The sequence below is a fragment of the Emydura macquarii genome, unplaced genomic scaffold (assembly GCF_026122565.2).
Source record: "Emydura macquarii macquarii isolate MOO-44397 ecotype Brisbane River unplaced genomic scaffold, CSIRO-AGI_Emac_v2 contig_691, whole genome shotgun sequence".
NCBI lineage: Eukaryota > Metazoa > Chordata > Testudines > Chelidae > Emydura > Emydura macquarii.
In genome coordinates, this window is record NW_027130828.1 from 1,872,431 (window position 1) to 1,885,510 (window position 13,080).

A 13,080-nucleotide genomic window follows, 5' to 3' on the forward strand; every position below is an offset into this window, starting at 1 on the left:
CACTTTTGACGACCCTTGCTTACTTTGGATGGTGCATTTTAGGTGCCGAGAGAGTTCTCTCGAGGACCTTCACTATATATGGGTTTGTCTAGTGGTCAAAGACAGGGTTTCAAGGCTATTCAGACCTTCCCATGTGTGCGTCTGCCATTTGCCTATTTCTACAGAAAAATGACTGCCCGGAGTAGGACAATCCTGTGTATCAACCAGGAGCACTTGGGCAAAAGAGAGATTATAATAAAAACCCCACAATTAATTAGAAACTCGATGATTTGGGAGGAACTGGCTGAATGGGCTTGTTTCTCACCCGATCAATAAGCTGCATAGACTGTGTAATCAGTGATAAAGGGGAAACATTAAAAACAAACTCTTTGGTAAATACTTCCCTTTTTCAAAGGGGCTATTTTCCAATCTGACTCTCAGGCTCCATTTTATCAGGGGCCTGAGCTTTGTTTTTTCTCCTGTGAAAGTTCAGACAATGTGAGCTGTAAAAAAACCATCTTCTCCAAACACAACCATTTGCATTCAGGCTTGATTCTTTTAGTCTCTTTGTTGCTGGGGGACTAAAATCATCTCAGTACTAAGCAATAAAATAAAAAACAAAAACAAAATATTGCTGTGAGCTGGTCTCTTTTGCTGAAGCTCAGGCACTTTCCTTTGGCTTGTGTGCCTGGTTCTTTCTTTATAAGCCATTGTTATTAGTCAATAAAAGTGAAATCCCTTCAATAAGATGACACCCCCTGTGGAGTAACAGAAGGCACCCCCTGGCCTTGCTGATTAACTCTCTGCAGCTCCAGGACTGCTCATGCCTCTCTCTACAAATAGAAAGATCTGATAAAGATCTAATCCAATTACCTCTCAGTGCTCACCAGTATTTCTTCTGTTTTAATGGGACTTTGTTTTTTCTTCTCCAGGAGAATCTGCCATCTTTCCCTGGCTCTATTTTGGAGACACTCTGGATGACAGAACAATGCGGGAATGCTGAGAAATCCAACCCAGTGGAGGGAATGCCCATGGCTCAGCATCTGAGGCTGCAAGCCTGGATCAACTGCAGCATCCCCGTGAAGTGAACAAGGGTTTGCAGGATCGTGCCTGACGGTGCCTAAAGCTAACTTTGATCAATAGCTTGGTATTGAGATGGCTGAGGCTTGTGTAACGGATAGACCAGGCCTCCCGTTGGTGTGCTGATCCCATCTCCACTGCCTGCAGAAGAGAGGGGAGATCCACGTCACACCAGCTGTGGACCTGTCCCAATGATGTGGCGATCCGTGCTTCTGCTGAAGATGTGCCTTTGATGTATCTGCCAAAACCAACATCACCCCCAAATGGCCATTTAGTGACTGTTTGGGCTTTTTCATTTTGTCTGTTTGTACAAACATCTTTTCCTGCCTTCTTGCCTTTTAGAGTTTGGTGCATAGACACCCTTGTACTGAACAACACACCCGACTGTAGGGTGCGCTCAGGTGGGTAGGAGCTCTGGCAGCAGCTAGTACCTATGAGAGCCCAATTCAGCTATCATTGCCATGTCCCAGTATGCTTGCGGAGAGCAAGATTTTGGAGGGTTACTAGGAGATTGTGAGAGAACCAATGGCCTTGTCCAAGAACTCTCAAAGGGCCTGTGCACAAAGGAGCCAGGAATCTAGAACTTAAGTCTGACCTTCCTCCGATCCATGCTGGGTGGGGCACAGTCTAAGAACACGCTAGGAGTTTTGGAGTCTCTACAGTCCTCTCCAGAAAAGTCATATAACTTTCTCAAAGATCTTGACAACTGTACGCTCCCTTCTGGAGACTTCTGCAATATGCACAGGCACCACTTAGCATTGGAACCAACTTAATTCCACACATCCTTCATAAAAAAAGACGGTGTGCCAACAGACATGGGAATAACCCGCCTCTTGAGAAATGTGCTGTTCTCCCTACAACACCCAGCCAGGGCCCTCAGTGCAAACCTGCATCGCAATTTACAATCCCAGAGTCCATCCATGTCCCCTATGAGCCAATTCCATGGCTCAGTAGCTCTACAGCATTACCAAAGAGCATGTCAGCATCCCTGGCGAGTGCCCAGCCTGCCGAGGGAGTCACTCAGAGGCAACTCTCTTTTCCTGCTGAATACAGCCCCGTCACGGCAGCATCCAGCACCTCACAGTCTGTGGTGCATCTACCCTCAGAGCCCTGCCAAGAAAGGAAAGGAAAGGAAAGGAAAGGAAGGGCTATCATCTCCATCTGTGAGGCACCGAGAAGCCTGCCCCGAGGCCACACAGGTATGGAGTAAGGAAAGACACTTGGTCCCTCTTACAGCCAGTTACAAGAACCGTCCTGCTTCAGGCCACTCCACTCCCTGTGCCGGAGCAGCTTCCCCAGCCCCACGGGCTAAGCAATCCCGTTCTCAAACCCTCTCCTTCCAGCTCCACTCCTTGTAGCATGGAGCACACCGCAGCTAATGCTGAGCTAACACTGGGCAGCTGGGAAAAGCAAACCCAAGCTTTTTGATTGATTATAAGAAAATCTGCAGGTGTCCCTGGGGCATTCCTGGCACACTGGGCCACCCCACACAACCAGCCCTGGGAAACCAGGCCTGCGGTTCCTTTACCCATCTCGGTCCTTCAGGAGGAGTTTGCTTATGAGACACAGCATACGTGTGCCCACTGTGGGCTCCCAGCACCGGCTCTTGAGCCTCTCAGCCCCATCCTAGGTGGGCTGGAGCCTGAACTGGCCTCATCATCCCTACGGACTCCATGCGCAGTAACGCTGTTGGGCTTCCAGGACAAATGGGTCTCCTGCTTTTCTCCCTTGGGCTTGGATCCCTTCTCTGCTGGTGACCCTGCAACAGCTGCAAAGTTGGGACTCCCCCTGGAGCTGTGCACTGCAGCTCCTGGATGGGCCAAGAACAATCACTACAGACCAGTGCAAGGTTCCCGCTCACAGCCCTGCAGGCCAAGGATGTGGAACCAGGGCTTCTTGGCTCATAGCACAGGGAGTCCCCAGCCGTCTTGGCATCTAGTCACTTTACAGCCAGTCCAGCACAATCCAGTCTCTGATCTACACCTCACAAGCAGCTCCAGCACACAACTGCACAGCCCGGGAATAGCTTTGTCTTACCAACTTGCTAGCCAGGAAGTCTGGCCGGGACGGTGCAGCAAGGAGACACATTCAAAGGCAGACTCAAATCTCTGCCCATGTCACTCCCAAGACGCAGTGCCCGTGACTCAGACAGGCTTTGATTGCAGCAGCTCTCAGACAGGTGCATGCAGCAGCAGCAGCCTGCCCTGGATGAACAAGTCACTTCTCTCCCTCGCAGTTCATACAACAGGACAGCCCATATGGAAACATTAAAGCCACTTCATTTTAGTCAAGTGGCCACTTCTGAGCAGGTCCTAGCCTCCCCACGGGGACAGTCACTGTACTTGTGTCACCAGGGCGCTCCAAGCAGCTGTTACTACTCCTTCATTTGCAACCAGGTCACCACATAGCCTGGGGGACCCAACATCTGATGTCCGTAGTTGGTACTAAAGACATCTGTTCATCTCAGTGGGTTGGGGAGTTAAAAGACCATTGTCATCCTGGACAACATTCCTTGCAAACAACAAGTCATGGGAGCCAAGGGAATGCCAGAGGGGGTGAGCAGCCCCACTAAAGCGAGTTCGACTCAGGACCAGAGCTGGTGACGAGGCCGGCACAGGCGTGGAAGGAGTGACATGGGCACGGGAAGTGGTTATATGCAGCATAACAACAATCGCAGGGCTCAGCAAACATTTGGCTTCCTTGCTCAGAGCAGCAGTTACTGAGAGGGGAGCAGGCTGCTCAGTGTTTATGCTGCACTCCCCATACCCCGCATGGAACTGGAAAGGTGGAGCAGCTCCTGCATGACCGACACGGAGCTGGCATGGCTGCAGCAGAACCTTTCTGCGGCACGGAGTCAGCGTAGTCGAGCAGGAGGAAGGTTACCAAAATTACCATCGACAACACGGCTCATCAGACCCCTATTGCACCTTTGCAGAGCCACGCCGATAAAATGGGATGGTCCCAGCTGACACCCTGGAGCAAAGAGCACTGCCAGCCAGTCCACGTCGGGCCATCGGCCCACAAGGGCTGTAGGAGCAGCGGTGACTCTTCTCAGGGGCCACAGTTCCATGCCCTCAAGGTGCCGATGAGGGTCGTTCTCCATCTCTGCCACCCCAGGATTGTACTGGGAGGAAGGGTCTGAGTCGGCCTGTGCTGGGAACGGGCCTCAGCCAACAGCTCAGCACTGACATTTCCCTGGAGTCTGGCACGTGCTAATGAGAAGGGTCTAAAGCATCAGGGGAGCCCGGAGCTCAGGAACTGGGGACCAGCAGCAGCCCAGGTCTGCTCTTGGTCCTCACGGCCAGCACCAAAAGGATCCCCAGGCCCCAGCTTGTCTCTCATACTCAGGGCACAATAAATGGCCTCACACTGCCCCGTCTCCTCCCAGGGCCAGTCTGGCTGTGATCCTCAGGGCCAGACCAGCCCACAACTGCCCAGGGCAGCTCCCATCACCCCGCAAGGAAGTCACTGGACTTGCAGCAAGAGATCAGTCTCCGGCAGGACTTTGCGGGTGACGCACCGTTCTCAGGCCGTTGGACACACTGTTACAGAGGTCAGGGTATTATTTGTACAGCCCCAGCAGCAAATCTCAGACCGACACGGTGAATGGGGAGGATGGAGGCCAGTCCTAACCCCGGAGTCTCACACCCACGCCCTGTCACTGGACACCAGCCTGGGACCAGCCAGAGTGCGCCATGAAGGCAGGCTCAGTGCCTCTGTGCAGCAAGGCGAGCAGGGCCCGCCGAGCCTGTGCGGTACAGACGTGTTCTTACAGCTGGGAGCAACGCTAACCCCAGGGGACCGTGTACCCTGCTGTTCTGCTAGCACACCGCACCTTGCTGTGTGCATTTCCCACCCCAAACACCTTCCTCATCGCAGCTACCTCGTCTCCAGCAGCTCTTCACAGCGCGGCCTGCAGATTTCATGCCGCTGAGTACATTCTGGAAGCATTTCCCATCTCAGACTTTACACTAAGCGCTGTTTACTAGTATTTTGATTTGCTTGCACTCTCTGAACACAAACGATTGTTCCATGCTAACTGCCTGCAATATTGCTCATAGAATGCAATTGCACTCCCATGCAGCGCCTTGGACACTGCCCTCCTAGTAGGTACCTGAGCAGGATGAGCAAGCAGAGTGGGTGTGTTAAGGCACTGGGCAGACGGCGAGTGAGGGGGATCTGACTGTGGACGTTACCCTGAGCAAGAAGCAGACGGGATCATTACAGCAGCGTTTGCGCTGGCCAGAGCCATGGGCCCAGGGTCTCTCCTCCTGCCAGGGACCTCGTGTGGGAGGAGGCTCAAAACACCTTCACACTTACATTTGGAGGGACGTGTTGTGGTGCATTTAAGACAGGCAGCGCGACTGCGAACGCAGGCGAGGCTTCGCTGGCCCCATCGGAGGCTCGTGGTGCACAGCCCAGGAGGCGGCTGCTCAGATATCAGCTGTGTCTGGAGGGGGAATGTGAGAGGCCCCGGATTAACTCTTGGGGGGGTGGCATTTCCCCAGCTGCCAGCCAGATGAACCTCGAGGTGCATGCTCCTACAGAACATGCAGGCTTCCAGCGCCGATGCAGCCCCTCTTTCTAGGAGGCCTGAAGCCCTGAGCCAAGACACTGCAGGGACCCCCCAACCATCCCCCCACCGCGGCTGGGCAAAGCGTGTGTCCCGCTGCCCAGACTACTGCGCTGCAGTTAGGGGAACCCAACCCTGTATTTAGAGACAACTGCCCAGCCCAGAAAAGCCACTTGGCCCCCCAGGCAAAGGGGCTGGGGAGACCCAGACCCCCTGAAGGAGAGGACAGAGCCCCCAGCCAGGCAGGCCTCCCCTGGGCCAGAGACGCAGCGGCAGCAAGTTTAGCTGGAGGCGGAATACAGCACGAAGAGAAGGGAGAACAAAGCCAGGCCAGCCTGCTCCCCAGGCCTGGATCTCCACTGCTCCTGTCACCCCACACCTGCAGCCTGGGAGCACGACCTTTCCATGGAGAAAGCGAAGCCCAGACAGACAATGCCATTCATTCCCGCCACAGCCCCCAGCTCCTTTGGTGGCCACAGGGGATGGCACTCTGATAAGTCCCTCTACTGCCGTGGGCACAACACTAGAGTAGGCTTAGAACATAGGAACCGACAGCCTGGCTCGGACCCAGGGCCCATCTAGTCCAGTGCCCCGTCTGTGACAGGGACCAGCACCAGATGTTTCAGTGAAGGTGCAAGAACCCCGCAGTGGGCAGCCTGCCCCCAGCTTACACTTCAGCCTGATCTCCAGCAGCTCCATCCCAGCTCACGCCCTTCCTCTGAGTGCAGTATCTGCGAGGCTGGGGAAGAAAGACCCTCACAATCCTGCTTTGCACCCGTGACCCCTCACAAGTCAACTTCAAACAACAAATGAAATTTACTGTTTTCAATTTGAAATGGCTCCTTTGGAGTTTTAAAAATAATAAATTACTAATCAGCAGCCACCCCCTCTCCTGCGTCCTTTGCAGCAACACGCCAGTAATTAATTACAAACTACAATACTGATCAGCTTGCATGTACTCAGTCTTTACTGACAATCATTAACCGTAATATGAAATTTATAATGTCGAGACATGAAACCCCGGTGAGATGAACTGCTCTGCTTTTTAATCAGTTTTATGGGATGATATAATGCATTGATCGACAAAGACAAGATACCGTACGTGTTCCTGCGTCTATAGCTGCGCAATCTTATTAATTTAGATTTACAGAAGGTGTCTTGCTGCAAAAGGGAAAGACAAAGCTCAGCTGCCTTGTACAGGATGGCTTGTTCCCAGCCAGCTGGAACGTCCACCGTCAGGTGAGCACCCCAGGCACTCAGCGTTTGCTGCTTAGGATTCCTTCCAAGAGCATCCTGGGGCAGATAGAGCTCTCTAGGGCAACTCAGGGCCTTGGACGAAGGCAGGTCACGCATCCTGCGATGGGGTGCTTCTGCAGACGTTTGGTGTCCCAAAGCAATGAGAGCGTCTGTGTACAGCCTCCAGCCCCCTACGCATCACAAAGGACAAGAGGATAAACCAGCCTAGCCCCAGCATCCCTGTGCAGCAAGTCAACAGGATGTGCAGCGTAAGCCTACCACAGCCAACCCATCAGCCCTCCCCAAGGCTAAGGCCTGTGCAAGGACGACAGGGGCAAAGGCTGACTCTGGTTAGATGAGACTGAAGTTGAATCATGCAGCGGTCAAAGGGTGAGAGGTGCAGCAAGAGCCCTTGCCTGATGGAAAGAGGAACCACTAGACCCTGGGGACGTTTGGCCAAGGACTGGATGCTTGTCATGGCCGTGGCTAAGCCCAGACTCAGGGATCGAGGGTGGTGATGGAGATAACAGACACCTTCTCCATGTGCACAGCACGGTGCTGTCCGGCCTGGCGTGGTACTAAAGCCACAGAACCAGACTCAGAACACACTGGGTTGTAAGAAAGCACAACCTGCTTCATATAACCCCCGAGACACCGATGCATCAGGACAAGAAGATGGCAACGGGCAGGGTCCCAGGAGCTGGTCCCTGGAGATGAGTCACTTTCAAACTCCCATCCAGATCCAGATTTGGTGCATTGCCCCCAAAACTGGCTTTGGGCCAAGTCCTAAAGTCCTAGCTCTGGCAAAACTCCAGTGGATTTCAATGGCCGCGTAGCCTGAGAGAGGACGGCAGGGTTCAGCCCTGCATCAGCGTGAGGCAGACCTCAGAGAGACGATCCGTTACCTGAGACTTTACTGTAACATTGCTAGTGTGGTTATTATTTGAGCCCCAGCGCTTTTCAGGCCAGCGTGGACAGGCTGCCACAGTGACCTAAGAGCCCCTGCTCTTCAAAAGCCACCTTCCTTTACAGGATAAAAGCTGGTCACACATCTCATCACAGAACAAGCCAGGGGAGACGGACGTGCACATGGGGAGAGTGCGGGAGGGTCCCGACATGGGTCTGGCTACGTCTGCCACGTCTGAGGCGCTGTGTATGTGAGAGGGTGGCATTCTCACACACTTGCATAGCTCGTCATACCAATGAAGTCTCATTGAAGCGCAAGTGCCTGTGAGTCTCTGCCCCCCGCCCCATTTCCCTCCAGTGCATCTGTGGATGGGACATTCCCTTCTAAAGCAGCGTTGCCCTGTGAAGCCCAGACAGCTGGTAACCATATTTGCATGTTACGCTGTCATAGCCTATTTGCCAGCACATGCCTGTGCTACATGCAGGAGAGGCGGAGCTGGCTTTTTTCAGGTCAGACATCGGGCCCATGACGAGCAATGGCTCCGCTTTCCCCAACAGATGGTAACTGCAAAGCGGTTTGTGTCTCATTCTTGGCTTCTGAGAGCAGCTCTCGGGTTCTGGGGCTGCGCTCTGGCTCAAGGGGGGGCTGTGTCTGCCAGGGCCCTTCCCCCAGCCCTGCATTACAATGGGGCAGCGAGGGGGGAGTGCTACTGTAAGCCAGTCTCTGTCCTTTTAGCGACCGTGTGGGAGTGGGCAACATAGTGGTTAACCCTCCAGGGCCTGTCTACACCAGCGCCCTGACGTCTCTGCCATCACCAGTGGAGCCGCACCAGTGACAGGACGTGCTTGTGTAGACAAGTTACTTTATTACTGGCCCTGGGAAAGCCCCATAGTCCCTTCAGAAGAGGTCTCGGGGGGTTCCTAGTTCCTTTTGATCATTGTCACAGCCCATGGTAAGAAGCCCGCGCAACGGCCCTTGCATGGTGGCAAGCTTCACCTTCTCCCCAGACCCTTCCCCAACACCAGGAGCTCCCTAGGTGCCTGTGAACCCACGAGTCTCTCTATGGAGATGGCCGCTCTCGCTGCCAAATGGAACAAGGGTCTTTCACAAGAGAGGTTTATAAGTCCTGCAGCTGGCAGCTGGTGGCAGGGAAGTGAGCCAGGATGGGACAGGCCAGCTGACTCCCACATAGCATCCAATGGGCTCTGCCCCAGCTGCAGAAGCTGCAGCCTGCAGGCCCAAAGCGGTAGTTGCCACACGCTCTCTCTGAGTCACCCCTGCACTCTGAGAAGGATTCAGCCATGTGTTGGGGGTTTAAGTTCTCCAAGATCCAAGCCTGGCTGCTCAGGCAAGCTGGTGGCCAAGGGTGTGACAGAATCTCAGCTCTCCCGGTGCCCCGCCTTCGGCAGCTCCCACTCTGGGCAGCTCTGTCTGACTGGGAGCAGACACTAACTCAGTCAGGGAATCCGTGAAGTGCACTTGTAACTTGAACACGTAACTGCATTCTCATGGCAAGACGAACACACATCAGTGCAGGAGGTTTCCTGCCACAGGGAGAGACTTTAGCACACCAGGGAAGTCTGCCAAACGCACATAGCCAGAGCGTTGGGCAGAGACCCCCGGAACAATGCATGATCCAGAGACATGTTGGGTGCTGTGCACCCGGCCTAAAGAGACCGCATTGCAGACTGAGGAAGGGTGGGGGTGGAGCACAACACACAGCAAGGTGGCTAAGCAGGGAGGCTGAGAACCAGGGCTGCCTTCCCCACAGTAATATACTTATTTTTAATGTAATGTGATCAGTTTTGTTCACATCTGTTTGAAGAGAGAAGCGAGGACGGGTGCTTAAGACATGGTGGCAGACATGGAGGGATGAGGTGAAAGAGCTGCTCCAGGAGGGGGATGCAGGTGTCCAGGGCTATTTGGGTGAAGGCATGGAGATGAGAATCAGAGAGGGGATGTGGGGAGAAAAATCCACCACTCCATCAGCAGAAGTCAAGAGGGGCAAGGAGAAGATGAACGGACTGAGCTTCAAAGAACTCTGGAGACAGACGCTGCCGTCACGCTCAGGATGGAAGCGCCTCAGACCCAGCTCCTTCTCTAAGCAGCCTCTGGCCCAGGCCTGATCCAGGTGGACAAGACAGACCAGGCCAAGCCATCCCATTGCTTTGGGAGCTGGCTCTGACAGCTTAACTCCTGCTGCATCGGCACCAGGCACGCTACACTTGCACAACTCTGCACTGTCCACCAGCCTGGTGGCCACAATTTAACAGCAGAAGGATTTTTAGGCCACCTCTCTAGATGACCTTAGTGGGCTCATGCAGGACAGCGACCCAGCAAGTTCAGAAGCACCGCAGCACCTGCACGCTGCCAGGGCTAAGGCGAATCGGCTGAAGTCTGACATAGGAAAGGAAATGACAGTGACTTGCCGTAAGTCTGCCTGTGCTGGCTGCTGACACTAAAGGACAGATAAGACACCTCTTCACTATACTCAACACTTGGTTTAATAGACAAAGTGCCTGGGCTATGTACAGATACCACAGAAGAGAAAAAAATATGTCAGCTTCTCGAGGCTCCCAAAGCAGCTGGTGCACGTTCTTTGCCCTTCTTGCCCGACAGGCTGCCCATGCAGGTGGTGTTCTGCATCGCTTGAGATCATCCGTAGTTCTAATGAATTCAACTGCTGCTACGAACGACAGCAGCCAATGGGAAGGGAGCGCGCTCGCCTGGCTGGCGCAGGATTATAAATGTTCGGAGTAGCGCGCAGCAGGCGGGGTGGGTTAGCCTCGGGGAAGTAGCCAGTGAAGGTCTGGTTACCAAGGCTATGATGAACAACTGAAGGACTGGTTACCTGGTGCACTGCAGGCTGATTTCAGCAGAGTGCACAGCTCTGACCTGTGCACAAGGGCATGATGGCATTCAGGGCAGAGCCTAGACACAGACAAAGAGGCTGCACTAGGTAAAGTAGGTCAGCTATTTCTGGGCCCTGTACCACGGCTGCCGACTCTTACACAAAGATATGCAGCGGAAAAGCAGTCTCAGCATCATGTGAGTCCTGAGGAGCCTTCTGTGGGGTCTAGTGTGTCCGCATGGGGGGAAGGGTGGAGCCGTTAGGAGTAAGAGCCGAATGGCCTTCCCCTGCACGGCTCCTCCAGGAACCAGGACTCCCTCATGCACCTTGGGAGCTGGGAGCCCAGCAAGGGGGAGCACGAATGACAAGCTTTCACAAGGGAGAAGGCCTCCGACGTGGCCGGGTTTTAAAGAAGTCTGGGATTTCCAGCCAACCCTAAGGGTGTTGGACACCTGAATTCAGAGAACTGGGCACCTAAATCCCTCAGACTACTTGGAAATGCCCAGCGTGAATCTCCAAGTACAATTTGGATGGATACATTTTTAAAAGTGTTATTTAATGGAAGTTACTGAACAGAGTTATTTGGGAATTGCATTATGGTATGAACTTTAGTCTTGCTTACTTATTGGCACTGAGACTGAGGAGCTGCTAGGGTCCAGACAATAAGCACAGAAATCACTCTGTAAAGCACTGCTGCAAACCTCGCTAAAGCTTACAGGTGACCCCACTAACCCACCAGCTATACAAGGGACGGTATTCTACGTGACACAGCAGATTCATCCAGCAATCGTTATCTGTATACATAAAGGGTGGTTTTCACAGAGGACTGTTTCAGTTACAATTATGCTCCTGCCCGTAGGTCATTTGAAACAAAGGATCCAGAGACGTGGGTAGGCTGCCGGTAGTGTGTGGGCATATACAGAAAGGCAGCCATGTCCACTCCTGGGGAAGCAGACAAGGGCACCAAGTCCAGTGAGCAGATTCTTTGCTCAAGCACTCCCGTGCCCAGGGGTGCCACATATTTTCACCTCGCTGCCCTGGCCTGGGAACCAGTCAACATTGTTATGATTCTTGGGCTTCAAAAAAGCTATTCTTGAAGTTCCTCTGCCTCCATGTGTGCATCCCACAGCCAGGACACCGACCTCTCCGAGAAGTGACCTGCCCCGCTTTGGACAGGCATCCCTCAGCTGAACTCATCTGCAAGGCGTGGAGCTTCTTAGGCACCAGCAGAGCTGCTGTGCACAGAGCAGCATAAATGTTTGCTCGAGAGAAAAAAGCAAGTCAGGGAGAACTCCCCAGCTGCCAGGGGAGGAAGCCTGCTTCCTCCAGGGCTCCGTCTCCACTGACCCTGGCACTTACAGGAGGAGAGGGATGCTTTAGATAGGGAATTTTAAATCCTCCCCTCTCCCAGGCAGAGGTGTTCAGTCACCCAGCTCAGACCACCTCAGCTCTTGGCAGGAATTCACTGGCAGGCACCCCTCAGCCATGGGCGGGGAGGATTCCAGTCAGTGGACAGCTGAAATAACCAAGGGTGGGCTCTCTGGAGGTGCTGAACGGCTCCACCTCGCACTGACTCCAGTGCCCAAACCCAGGGAGTCAGTGGAAGAGCCGGGACTGGGGATAAAGGGGCTGCCTCCAGCTCCTGGCTCCCTGCGCTCTCCCACACGGCTGGTGCTGGGACAAGGGGAGGAGCGCAGGTGAAGGAGAAGCAGGTCTCTCTCTCCAGACTGCTCAGACTGGAGGCCTGTCAGAGCACAGGCCCGAGGGAGCCCGTCTTCCTTCCCAGGCTCAGCACATTCATAATGGGGAACCACGTTTGCAGAATGCACTGAACTGGGTCTCTCGGGGCCCTGGCAAGTGCTGACTATTTACAATCCAGCCTGAACAGATGGCCGTGGAGCCACCTTCAGATACACCTGGAGAGCAGAAGGACACGTTCGTTCCTGTTATTTAACTGAATGCAGGTGGGGACACAAAACCAACGGGGGTTGCAGCTTCTCTGCAGGAGCCAACAGCTCACAGGCCCCGACAGCGAAGGGAAAGTGAGTGCAGCCAGAGAGAGCTGCTCAGAGCCTCGGCCTGCTCAGAGCTAGACAGTGCTAGCTCTTCTTTCCTGGAGAGCGACTCCCCCGGCTTTGTGGGTCCTTCAAATCAGCTCCCAAGGGGGGGGCCGTGATAGCAGGCAGGCTGCAGCACAGCGACAAGCTCCCCTGTAGCAGACCCCTGCCAATCCTGACAATTGATTCAGCAGCATGGCCGAAGTGCTGTAATTCTCCCCCTCGGCCTCGGCTCCAGAGGGGACCTGCCTGGAGGAAGGGGAGTGAGAACGCACATCCACGAGCTGCCTTGGTTTTGCACGGCATGATCTGGAAACGTGCAAATAGCGAACGCAGCTGCGTGAGAAGCCGGGTATTGCTCGGGTTCAGCCAGCACTGCAGTCTGAATGCCAAGCCG